The sequence below is a fragment of the Scyliorhinus canicula genome, chromosome 12 (assembly GCF_902713615.1).
Source record: "Scyliorhinus canicula chromosome 12, sScyCan1.1, whole genome shotgun sequence".
Taxonomy (NCBI): Eukaryota; Metazoa; Chordata; class Chondrichthyes; order Carcharhiniformes; family Scyliorhinidae; genus Scyliorhinus; species Scyliorhinus canicula.
This window is the reverse complement of record NC_052157.1, coordinates 134,284,919-134,298,354: the sequence shown is the minus strand read 5'-3', so window position 1 is coordinate 134,298,354 and position 13,436 is coordinate 134,284,919. Positions and strand designations below refer to the sequence as shown.

Below are 13,436 nucleotides of genomic sequence, written 5' to 3'. Positions count from 1 at the left end.
AATCTGCGCATGGCATGAAGGAGGGTGAGAGCATGCAAGGGATAGATGTGATGGCGGCTCGTTAGTTATTCCGGGAAGAATTTAACTGGAGCCATTAGCTCACATGCTGTATCAACACAAACAGAAAACTCTTGACAAGCTCTGAGAAAGTCGTAAGGACTCAAAACGTTAGCTCTTTCTCTCCCCACAGATGCTGCCAGACCTGCTGAGTTTTTCCCGGCATTTCCTGTTTTTGTTTCAGGTTTCTGTAGTGATCTTTGTATGTGTTAATACATGTTCAGTTAATGTAAAGTAAGTACAGACTGATGGTCACTAGATGGCAACACTAACAGGAGCTATATAAGGAGTTTCCCACTCTTTCTTTAGTTTGTGTGTGAACAGCTAGAGTGAAGACATGAGCAGATCAGAGTGTAGTGTATTATCATAATTGTTAGTTTAATCGAAACTTACTTATTTGTTTTACGAGTCAAAGTATTAAAGTGAAAGAACTCACAAGTTATGTTATTTTATTACTCAATAAATAATTTGTCATCATCTGGAAGACTTCGACTATTTATCATCAGAATTCAATACTACGCGACAAGACAAAAGAGTAATATTTATATTTCAATTCAGTAATATAACACTTTCCAGCATCTGCAGCTTTGCTTTTATTACAAACAGACAACTATTGTTCCCATGCAGACTGTTTGGCCTCCAAAATGCACAGCTTGATCCACAAATGGAACCTGACAAATCTGGTCGAAGAAGTAAAGAAGGACCTGCAGAGGTGGGACACACTGCCACTCTCCCTGATGGGGAGGGTGCAGACGATCAAGATGAACGTACTACCTAGATTCCTCTTCCCATTCAGATCCACACCGATCTGCATACCCAAATCCTTTTTTAACACAGTAGACAAAATGATCATGGTCTTTTGTGTGTGTGTTGGAGGGAGGGGGGGGGGGGGGGGGGGGAAGAATCCAAGGATCCCCAAAAATGTCCTGCAGAGAAATAAGCATAGAAGGCCTAGCCCTCCCAAACCTGCAATACTACCACTGGACGGCCACAGCAGAAAGAGTGAGAGGATGGGTAAAAACCTCTAATAAGACCACAAAACACAAGGGGCATAGCCGCCGGAGATAGATCCAAAGGCAAAAGGAGGACCAGAGGGAGCTGCAACAAGTGGGGAGGCACAAGCTCGGGTCAACAACAAGCAGGACAGCCGAGGCAGTCTGGTCAAATGAGGCCCACAGCCACTGAAGGGAGATGAAGCAGGAAAATGTAAATACGCATAGTGAGACTCGTCTGTTCATATTTTGTTGATTATTAAATTTTCTCTATTGTATAAATATAACCACACCTTGACTGCCTTTGTAAAATACTACACGCGGGTTCGACACCTGGAACTCAACGTTCAAACCGAAATATGTAATGTAAAATGTGAAGAGCAATAAAAATATTTTTTAAAATAAAGTGCACCATTTAAGGCAGGAGATCTCAGCGATATAAACAATGCCGACAGTCGACAGATAGAAAGGTCAAGTACAGAAGTGCAGTCTCCATTGGGCGGCGCAGTAGCACAGTGGTTAGCCCAGTGGTTGCTTCACAGCGCCACGGTCCCAGGTTTGAATCACAGCTTGGGTCACTGTCTGTGCGGAGTCGGCACATTCTCCCTGTGTCTGCGTGGGTTTCCTCCGGGTGCCCCGGTTTCCTCTCACAAGTCCCAAATGATGTGCTGTTAAGTAATTCAGACATTCTGAATTCTCCCTCTCTGTACCCGAACAGGCGCCGGAATGTGGCGACTGGGGGCTTTTCACAGTAATTTTATTGCAGTGTTAATGGAAGCTTACTTGTGACAACTAAGATTATCATTGTAAGACACGGAGCAGAAGTAGGCCTTTCAGCCCATCGAGTCTGCTCCGCCATTCATTAAGATCATGACTGATCTGATGTGATAATCCTCAACTCCACTTTCCTGTCTTATCACCATAACCATGATTCTCTCACCGATTAAAAATCTGTCTATCTCGGCGGGGAGGGGAGGCTCACATGAAGTGTGGGATCGGCTGCATTTTCGCAAGCTCATCTTTCAATCTTTATTTGTTTCCGCGTGCACAACGTTTTGTCTTTTCTTTGTCTATATGGTTAATGTAATATTACCAAGCGTTACTGGTGAGTGTTTCAGCTTTATTGAGTCAAGTTAATAGGTTTTGATCTTCGCTGATTCATGGCAGGTGAAGGGAGTTGGGGTGAGGCCCTGTCTTTGGTGGCACAGCTGCTTTTGAGAGGATTCCTGCCCTGACGGTATGGTGTCCTCCGGCGGATGATGGCTGCCAGTGATGAAGCTAATCCATCTGACTGGCTCTGAGGTGAGAGACGTCAGAACTCAGTTCCAGGAGTTGCGAGATGTCTTTATGAAGGCAGTGCTGGTTCATGGTGAGGCTCTTGTGTTGGAGAAAGCATTCCTGGTGGAAGCCCACCTCCGCAGGGTGGGGGTCCTATTGCATTGCCCATTGTCCTTCCTGAGGGATGTGGATGAGGATATGGGGGAACCGGGGTAGAGCCCTGCTGAGTCTGGTGTCTCCTGTGAGATGCTGGAGAGGTTCCCGGCCACGTTTGAGAACTGGCTGCCATGTTTCCAGAAGGCTTAGATTCGATGGAGCACATTTGATTTTATCATTCAAAGCCTTGGGTCACGATGATGTTCCAAACTCTGGGTCAGTGTGGTCCTGTTCCGGATGTCGGCCGAGAGGGGTGAGGACTTCCTGAGCTGGCCTGGCTGTCCTCCCTGCCAGAGCTTAGGTAGTTGACTCACGAGAGGAACTAATCAAGGGTAAAGAATAAAGACTGGGCCCCACCCTTGTGCCTACACCAACTCAGTGCGTCTCCAAGGATGGAACCACCATCTCGGGCACCCATGGCAGCCCCAAAGGAGGTGCCATTACCCGAGGGACATCAGGATAAAGACCACAAAACCAGGCTTGGCCTAGCCCAGTCGTGTTGGCAGGCTGGAAATGATGAAGTTTGTGTTCTGATCGTTGAAATCCATAGAGGATCCTGCAAGATGCTTTCCATTTTAAATCCTGTACTATTCTTGATGTTGACATTCTTCCTGTGCCAATCGAGTGGTTTTTTATCCTGATGACTACCTCACTTCTCAACTTTTATCCTGGACTTAAACCCCGGATAAACATGATGTTGTCTGTTAATGTTATTTTATTTGCTTGCAGGGAGGTGAATTATTTGGGGGTGATGACTTGCACCGTTATTTATCCTAAATTTTAAGGTTGCATCATGTTAAGCTGGATATTGTATACGGGATTTATGCACAGTTCCTTTATCGTTTTGTATCCTCGGGAAGAGGATTAGAAGAGCCAGAGTGCAAGTGAGGGATGGAGGGTGTGTCATAGGGTTAGTATATCCTCGTTATCTTCGAGGAAGGTCCCCCACTGTTAGATCCAATTTGACTGCACTTAGTCTTCTCTGGGCTCAGGTGGACTGGGTTTTACCCTGCTGGGGACAGGGATTTGTCAGGGTCCCCTTAGGGGGGAGTTGGTTGGTTATCCTAAACAGTCTTTGACTGTTCTTCTGCTGTCACAACCTTTGTGGTAAGGTTGCCCTTAATATTCTCTAACTTTGGTAGTGAGTGGTGCGTAAGGGGGGGGTTCCTCTCAGGAGGGTTCCATTGAGTCTTGTGTTTCCCATGGGACCAGACCTGGCTTTGTGGAGTTGTGGGATGGATGGGGTTAGAGCAGGGGTGGGCAAACTTTTCCGTGCAAGGGCCACATTCAGAAATTCACAATTCACAAAGGGCCGCATAGTATGTTAAGTAAAATAATTACTCCACCCGGTTATGATTCTGGGCGCCTCATATAGAACATAGAACAGTACAGCACAGAACAGGCCCTTCGGCCCTCGACGTTGTGCCGAGCAATGATCACCCTACTCAAGTCAACGTATCCACCCTATACCAGTAAGTAACCCAACAGCCCCCCCCCCCCTTTAATGACTTGGTGGGCCGCAGAAATACCTTTGGCGGGCCGCATGCGGCCCGCGGGCCGTAGTTTGCCCACCCCTGGGTTAGAGTAATCTTAGGGGTGAGTTCCTTCATTTTTTAAATTCTGTGGCAGCGCTGGGATGGGCCAAGCTTGGTCTACTGGTCTTTATTCCTGCGTCCCTCGGACGATGGTACCTCCTTTGAGGATGCCATGGGGAGTCCCGAGATGGTGGTTTCGTGCTTGGAGAGGCATTGAGTTGGTGAAGGCACAAAGGTTGTTGATTGGTCGATCTTTGTTTTGTCGCAATAGTGTGGATCCCAGGGGTTAGTTCTGACAGTTCTTTCTCTTCCTCACTTCATTGTCTTTGAACCAGATGAGGTGTTAAGAGTGACACCTATATTCTTTTTAGTTTTGACGCCCTTGTGTGGGGGGAGGGAGCCCCCAGTTCCAGGGGGCAGCCATTTTGCTCTGATGGCCTCCTGACACAGTGAAATTAAATGAAAATCGCTTATTGTCACATGTAGACTTCAATGAAGTTACTGTGAAAAGCCCCTAGCCGCCACATTCCGGCGCCTGTTCGGGGCGGCTGGTACGGGAATTGAACCATGCTGCTGGCCTGCCTTGGTCTGCTTTAAAAGCCAGCGATTTAGCCCAGTGCTAAACTAGCCCCTATGGGGGCGGTATCAATGTTGATGGCTGGGTGCTGTGTTTTTCTGTGGTCATAGGGTGGGGTAATGGGATTGTGGGAGACCGTTGCTTCATTCTTGGCTCTTGCTCTTGCTGTCCTTTTACATTTCCTGTGAGAGACCATGGATTGTTGACATGGGGTGGCGTGCCTGGTCCCCTCTTTGAATTTGTCTTTGTCTTCTCGAATGTGAGAGTGGCTGCCTGCTCCAGTAAGGGCCTGGAGGAGAGCGCAAATTGCGCTGTCAGAGATAGCCAAGGTCCTCTTAGTTCTGGGGTCCTCAGGGATTCTTTTCTTCTTCTGTCATTCTGTTTTAAGCTACGAGTGTGATGTGGGGCTAAATTGTTGCCTGTAACCTGCTCATGAGCAGATGAATATTTAAATGTGATGGGAACCGGTTGGGGATTTTGTCCCTGAGTCATCCGGTCTTGTTGTTCTTCATGCTGTAATGACTGTTCTTTTAGGATGTATTTGTTGTACATTGACACCTGTATCTGTGTTTCTGTTTGTTTTGTGTAAATTTGCAGTTATTAAAAAAATCTATCTATCTCAGCCTTGAACATACTTAATGACCCAACAGCGCTCTGCGGTAAAGAACTCCACAGATTCACTAACCTCAGAGAAGAAATTCCTCCTCATTTCTGTTTTAAATGAGTGACCCCTAACTCTGAGCTTATGCCCTCTGGTCCTTGACTCTCCCACAAGGGGAAACAATCTCTCAGCATCTACCCTGTCAAGGCCCCTGAGAATCCTATATGGCTCAAAAAGATTGCATCTCATTCTTCTAAACTCCATTGAAAACGGCCGCCAAGATTGCTATCAGATATATTTGCAGCACCCCGCCAAATGTTGGCTATCAGTCCACCAAAATTTGATTTTAAACTTCTCATCCTTATTTTCATATCCCTCCCTGACGTTGACTCTCCCTATCTCCGTAGCACCTCCAACCCGACAACTACACCCTAGAACTCTAAGCTCCTCCAATTTTGAAATTTTGTTGGGCATCACGGTGGCACAGTGGTTAGCACTGCTGCCTCACAGTGCCAGAGACCCGGGTTCAATTTAGACCATGGGTCACTATCCGTGTGGAGTTTGCACTTTCGCCTTGTGTCTGCGTGAGTTTCCTCCGGGTGCTCCGGTTTCCTCCCGAAGTCCAAAGATGTGCAGGTTAGGTGGATTGGGCATGATAAATTGCCTCTTATTGTCCAGGGATGTGCTGGTTTGATTATGGGGCTATGGGGTTATGGAGATAGGGCAGAGTGGACATGGTTAAGTGCCCTTTCGCTGGGTCGGTGCCGACACGATGGGCCAAATGGCCTCCTTTTGCACTGCAGGATTCTATGATCCCTCGCTTCTCCTGTGGCAGCAATACCTTTAGCTTCATAGTTTCTAAGCTTTGAAATTCCCTGCCTAAACCACTCAATAATCCTTGAAGGCACTCCTGAGAATTTCTGCGACCATGCACAAATCCCAATATTCCATGTCAAAGTTGTTTGATGACACTCCTGCAAAGTATGTTTTCCCACGTCAAAGGCATCATGTCAATGAAAGTTATCATTTTACAGTGGACAGTCAATATTTACCATTCAGTTTTGGCTTGTCTCAACACGATGTTATACTACAGCCAGCACCCATTCCTCTGAATGCAAGACCATCTCTTGCAAATCAATGGCAAGGTTTATTTTACCTATCACTGTAGAGCATCAGTGAGTTAGAGCAGTAAAATCAGTGGTAATAGGACAGCAAACAGATGAAAACTAGGCAGGCACTCCCAGGAGACACGTGTGATGGAGTGCAGCTTAGTTCTATCTTTATACTTCCAGTCTCAAGTGACACCTCAGGTTTATTATGGCTGACTGGTGTCCTGGATGCCTTGGATCTCAGATTTTGCAACTGTTGGCAACTCTGCTAATGACCGATAGGACTTAGCACAAAATGGACATCTGCTATGATGCCGTCAACTTACAAAATATTTCCTCTACCCGCCGAGATTGCTCAAGAGGCACTGGCGCTGACTTTTGTTTTCAGCATTTATCAGCCAGGCGATGGATGGAATAGTTACTCCACCTACTTGGAAAATCCAAGAGATTGAGAGTCACAACTGCCACAATTTCACCTCATATCCAACAGCTTTATTGCCAAAACCTGACAATCGAAAGATCGGGTGATGTAAAATGTGCGGTTAGTCCATGGTCAGACGTAGGTTGACTGCAGCCTGACTGGATCCAACCTGACAAGCAATGATCGGCTTCCACTGGGACATCACCTCTTGATGGTCTCGCTCTCGACGGCGATAGGGGCTGGGAGTAAAAAAGGGCGGCATGATAGCACAGTGGTTAGCACTGTTGCTCCACAGCTTCAGGGTCGCAGGTTTGATTCCCGGCTTGTGTCACTGGCTGTGTGGAGTCTGCACGCTCTTCCTGTGGCTGCGTGAGTTTCTTCCGGGTGCTCCGGTTTCCTCCCACAGTCCAAAGATGTGCAGGTTAGGTGGTTTGGCCGTGCTAAATTGCCCTTGGTGTCCAAAAAAGGTTTGGTCGGGTTACTGGGTTACAGTGATACGGTGAAGGTGTGGGCTTAATTAGGGTGCTCTTTCCAAGGGCCGGTACAGACTCGATGGGCCGAATGGCCTCCTTCTGCACTGTAAATTCTATGATACTATGGCACCACCTCATTGAGGTTTGTTTTAGTCTGATTTTACACGTTAGTTGCATGGCAATTGCTCGGGTGCCCACTCTACCTGAGCCTCTCGATTGGCAGCGGGCTTGCCTAATTTCTGGAGTGCGTGGTAATATGTTCTGATGATTGTCAGGTCATTTCCACAGCAAATCTAAACAAATCTTCAAACATACGCTCACCAGTGCCTCTGTTATTTATTTTTTTAAAACATCTTCCGTGTTACCAAGACCATTTGTACATTTCTAGATGATGTTCTGATATACCTGAGCCATTAAGCTTTTCATCTTCTCGCCCCTTTGCTTCTCCACCCGCCTAGCCAGATCGATCAGTAGGTCTACCACGATTGTCAATCGTACCACCATATGAGAAACGATCTGTACCCAAGGATGAATGCTGATATTCATATCCCAATTCCAGAGCAAAGAAGGATTTAGAATTCAGATTGTTAATACCAGTCCTGGTAAACTCTGTATGCTAATCTTAATGCTTAATAGACAGATCAATATGCCTTCCATGTGCAGTCAAGTATACTGGGAGGGGGTTCAAAACCATACTTGGCAACATTTTGGTCCCAATCAACCTTCATGTTATCCACTTTATTCAAGCATAAGCTCAAAATTGAGTAGACATTGGTTAATTCATGAACACAAATTTAAACAGGTTTAAGTTGAGTACAACATAAAAGGTACTAGATTGGACTGGACAGATCATATCCCCACAATGATATTGTTGCTCATTCATGGTTTCACAATATTTCCCTGCATCTTGATAAGCAGATCGGATGCGCGCATAGGGTGGGATTTTCCAGCCCTTCCCACTGGAGGGACCTTCCAGTTCCGGGCACCGGGATGGGAGAGCCACATCAGCGGGACTGGAAGATCCTGCCACCGACCAACAGCAAGTCGCCCCCATCACCGGAAAGCACATACGAGGGGCCGGAAAATACCCACTCATAGGGCTGGTTCTCCGTCGGAGGGATTGTCCATTTTGCCGGCAGCGTACTCACGCCAGTGGATTTCCCAATGGCGTGGAGTGCCCGCAATAGAAAACCCCATTGGTCGGCTGCCGGGACAGAGAATCCTGCTTCCGGCGGGGACACGCCACACCAGAAAACGGGTGCAACACGGAAAATCCCGCCCATGGTCTTCCAATTGTGTGACACAATATTGTGTAAAATTATGATCAGAACTTGATCCTCATTAAGTTCCTGATCCTGGTTAGTACTCATATCCTGTAATATTTGTTTTGGTTGTGACGTACTATCTCCCAATTTCTTATTCATTGCTGCTAAATTCTTACTATACACCAGGAACATCCCCGTATTACACACTGTAGCCGTGTTATTGATCAACCTTAAATGCCAGGACTTGTCTGTCTTCAAGTCCACTGGATCCTCACCATGGACCCCCTATCACTATTCCAGACCCAAAAATCATCCACCACGTCCAGCACCAAAGCTTTCATCAGACACTGATCTCTTGATCCACGGCACAAAAATTCCCCCAACAAAGTACTTGTCCATTTTTCTCCAACAAGTTAATCCTGCCCTGTTGTAGTTTGGGACTGTTTAGTTACCTCTATCCTCCCGCAGTTAAGCTTAATTTGCCCCATTCTTGATGTACCAATTACGCCCTTCAGATCCCAGTAGGCCCATTGAAGCAGGGTCACATCGGCCTGTGTGGTGTCAGTATTGTCTCTACCAGAGGCCCTTAGGCTGTCTACTCTCCATCCCCCATCTTCATGGACAATAGGAATTTTCCCTTTTTCTTCTCTTTTGAGAAGTATCACTTTGTCCAAAACCAAACCTTGACAGTGATGGAAACCAGTTTTCATTACAGTCAGATATCCACCATAGATCAAGGTTCCTGGTACCTATGACCATCCTCACAATCCATCTGAAAGATCTGTAAGGCAAGAAATAAAACTGGCTCTGTGGGGGGTGTGCAAGTTCGTATCCCATACCATTGGCAGGTGTTTGTATGAGGGGTGGACTTGGCGACCACATTTGTCACCTGGTTCAGACCTTCCCCAAATGCCTTACCAGAGAGATCCAGAGGCTCTGCTGCTCAGGTAAAAGGGAAGGACCTGGCTGGTCTCTGGTTCATGTATAAGGACAGCTGTATTTCTTCAGTGTTCCTCAGTGAGAGGTCCAAACGAACTGGCTGGAAATGGCAGCCTACAGTGAAATGGCCTCATGGCAGAGTTACATGACTGTGGCAAACTAAGTAGTACACTTGGTAAGACAGCATTTTCAAAATCCAAACATCCCCCTTTTCATATTAAACAAAAGAAACAAACATCCCCCTTTTCCTAGTGAACAAAAAGCACATTTGCATGCACGATCCTTCATGACTGTGAGCTACCCAAATTAGCCACTATTCTCATGTATTAACAACTGTTTATTCAACTAGTCACTGCACCAGCAGCACATACATAATTGTCAAATCATGTAGATCTCTTCATGGATCGTGTGCGCATTGATATGAGCTGCTAATCTGGATGATGTTCCTCGTTAGGAGAGTGGTGTTTCCTTGCCCCTGGTTGCCTCAGTAATTGTTATTGTTCCATTGTGGTTGTTGGGAACTGGTGGGCCTCTCAGATTGATGGTAATTTTGTACTCAGTGCAGCTGGTGAGATCCTTTCTCCTTTAACCGCTGATTGTTCTGAAGGAACAGCTTCACTAGTTATTCAGATATGCCTGTGGTTGTGCTAGTATATTTGGTTGTTCACTTCTACCACTTATGAGGTGATCATTTATTTTACACATGTGCCATGTTTCCACGTGAGCTGACCCCTATTACGAGTTTGCACCCCGACTGGGGCTCCAGTACTCAGCTGAGTAATAGTCCGGCAGTCTTACCGAACTGATATTTGACTTTGTCTTTCACCTTGACTTTCCCACTCATGCATATTATTACTTCTAGTTTCGGTAGCTTTTTTGTCACTGGAAGAGTAGTTTGTGCGCGACGTGACATCGATCTCTGGACAGGACTACTTTCCACACCTTCAGTTGGCATATTTCTCTACTCAAGGATTTTTCTCTACTCAAAGATTAGCTTGACTAGGTCAGTGCTCGATTTTCTCAATTTCTTAACAAGCCGTTCAGCAATTTTCACTGCTGCCTCAGCCTTTCCACTTGACTGGGGATAGTGTGGAGACGATATGTAGTGCTGAATTTCCCAGTCCTTTGTGAATCACCTGAAATCTGCACGTGTGAACTGAGGGCCATTGTCACTCATCACAACATCTGGTATGCTGTACTGACTAACGTTTGATTTTAGGCATTCTTGTATTTCTCCTGTCGTCATTGAAGTCAGCTGGTCTAACCTCCAGCAGTCGAATTAGTGAAAAGATAATCAATACCTCCCAAAGTGAAAATGTCTACTCCCAGCTTCATCCATAGTCCCTCTGGGATGTCATGCATCATCTATGGCTATCTAGCATGTTCAGCATGGCATGCGTTACACACACCACACTGACCAATGTGGTCTTAAGTTTCATTGCTCATGTTTGGACAATGAAGCACATATCTTGCCTTTCTCAGAGTCAATTAATTCATTGAATATTGCACGGAGACGCGTCAGTATCTCTCCTCTCATCTCCTTCGGGCTGATAGCTCTATTTCCTTTATATAAGATGCTATCTTGGGCTTCCAATTTATCTTGGTATGCCCAATATACTCTTATGATCACAGGTGTGTCCTTAATGCTCTCAGCTCATCCTTTCATCTCCACTTGTTGTAGTGTTTGTGGATTTGGATCACACTGGGTAGTTTGCTTGATTTGGGAAAGGCGCTTGTCTGTCAGATTCAATGTCTCGGTTGGGTCGATGACTTCCAGAGCATGTCGAGCTGCTGCTTCAAGTTCAATCTCGAAGATGCTGCAATCTGCTGTAACCTCCTCAACTTTCATCATGAGCAGCATGTCTGCAATTATTTCCCTTGCTTATATGACACACCCAGAAGATAGCTTTGTAAACAAGTTAACGTTCTTTGCAGTCACTTTGGAGCAGATAGGAGCAATTTGTGAAAAATGCTTTGAAAAGGTGTGTTGCCGTACTCCACTGTTACTTTAACTCTTCCAAGCAAGTAATGATGAAATGCTCACCAGCAAAAAGACAATAAGAACATAAGAACTAGGAGCAGGAGTAGGCCATCTGGCCCCTCGAGCCTGCTCCACCATTCAATGAGATCATGGCTGATCTTTTGTGGACTCAGCTCCACTTTCCAGCCCGAACACCATAACCCTTAATCCCTTTATTCTTCAAAAAACTATCTATCTTTACCTTAAAAACATTTAATGAAGGAGCCTCAACTGCTTCACTGGGCAAGGAATTCCATAGATTCACAACCCTTTGGATGAAGAAGTTCCTCCTAAACTCAGTCCTAAATCTATTTCCCTTTATTTTGAGGCTATGCCCCCTAGTTCTGCTTTCACCTGCCAGTGGAAACAACCTACCCACATCTATCCTATGTATTCACTTCATAATTTTATATGTTTCTATAAGATCCCCCCTCATCCTTCTAAATTCCAACAAGTACAGTCCCAGTCTACTCAACCTCTCCTCGTAATCCAACCCCTTCAGTTCTGGGATTAACCTAGTGAATCTCCTCTGCACACCCTCCAGTGCCAGTATGTCCTTTCTCAAGTAAGGAGACCAAAACTGAACACAATACTCCAGGTGTGGCCTCACTAACACCTTATACAATTGCAGCATAACCTCCCTAGTCTTAAACTCCATCCCTCTAACAATGAAGGACAAAATTCCATTTGCCTTCTTAATCACCTGTTGCACCTGTAAACCAACTTTCTGTGACTCATGCACTAGCACACCCAGGTCTCTCTGCACAGCAGCATGCTTTAATATTTTATCATTTAAATAATAATCCCGTTTGCTGTTATTCCTACCAAAATGGATAACCTCACATTTGTCAACATTGTATTCCATCTGCCAGACCTTAGCCCATTCACTTAACCTATTCAAATCCCTCTGCAGACTTCCAGTATCCTCTGCACTTTTCGCTTTACCACTCATCTTAATGTCATTTGCAAACTTGGACACAACCAAGCACTCTTTCTCAATCTGTGCGTTACTGCCCTGGATACAAATGCAACCAGCTGACTTTGCTGCATTAGGGTTACTCCCGGACCTGTACGGCTGGTGTCAAACTGCAAGGTGGCTTCATCATTGACAACATTGTACCTAAACACTGGCGTTGTCATCACCAGTTGTTTGATTTTAGTGAACACCGTTTTGTGTTTTGTTCCCCAATATCACAGCATATCCTTGGCAGTGAGTTTGTAGTTCACACTCTGCTGACAAAGTAGGCAAAACATTTTCTAAATAATTAGTGAATCCAGCAAATCTTTGCACTGCATTCACATCTCTTGGTCAATGCATCGCTGCTACAGCCCTTTACCTTGACAGGATCTGGGCGAAGGCCTTTTGGTGCTAATCCATGATGTATGTATTTGACTTCAGACATCCTCAGTTGCAATTTATTCTTGTTCAGATTCAGGTTAATCTGGCAAGCTCCCTCCAGCAGTTGTATTAAATTCTGTTCTTGGTCTATGGCTTATTTCACTGTGTTGCCACTATGGCTTCCACTCCAGGAAGATCACTGACTGCCTCGTGTTGTCTGCGGCAATACTCTTTTGGAGCCATGGAAATACCTAACATCATGCACAGCCATTTGCATCCAGAACGTTGTTAGAAAGTTGCTGCTTTCATTCAGCTTCATTCACCAGTGATCATCCTTCACATCTAGGTTTGCGAATATCTTTGCTTGGCAAAGTGCGGCAAAACTTCTTCGATAGTTGGAATGGGGTAGTGAGATCTCTTCAGCGCTTTGTTTAGATTCTTTGGATCTAAGCATACTCTCAGCTTTTCAGTTGTTTCACCGCTACTGTGCTGCTAATCCAGTCAGTAGGAGTTGTCACCTTCTTTACTACTCCGCTCTTTTCCAGCTCTTAGAATCCATAGAATCCCTACAATACAGAAGAAGGCCATTTGGCCAATTGAGTCTGCACTGACCCTCTGAAAGAACAATAGGCCCACTCCCGCACCCTATCCCCATAACCCGGCGCATTGGTCAT

General features: G+C 45.6%; 1 protein-coding gene and 1 long non-coding RNA gene across 3 annotated transcripts in view; one reads left to right on the top strand and one right to left on the bottom strand.

Annotated features, from left to right (window-relative positions):
• pitpnm3 (PITPNM family member 3) overlaps window positions 1–13,436 on the bottom strand; it is an 856,450-nt gene that overhangs the window by 548,590 nt on the left and 294,424 nt on the right. The window lies entirely within an intron of this gene.
• LOC119974885 overlaps window positions 1–13,436 on the top strand; it is a 34,264-nt gene that overhangs the window by 8,926 nt on the left and 11,902 nt on the right. The window lies entirely within an intron of this gene.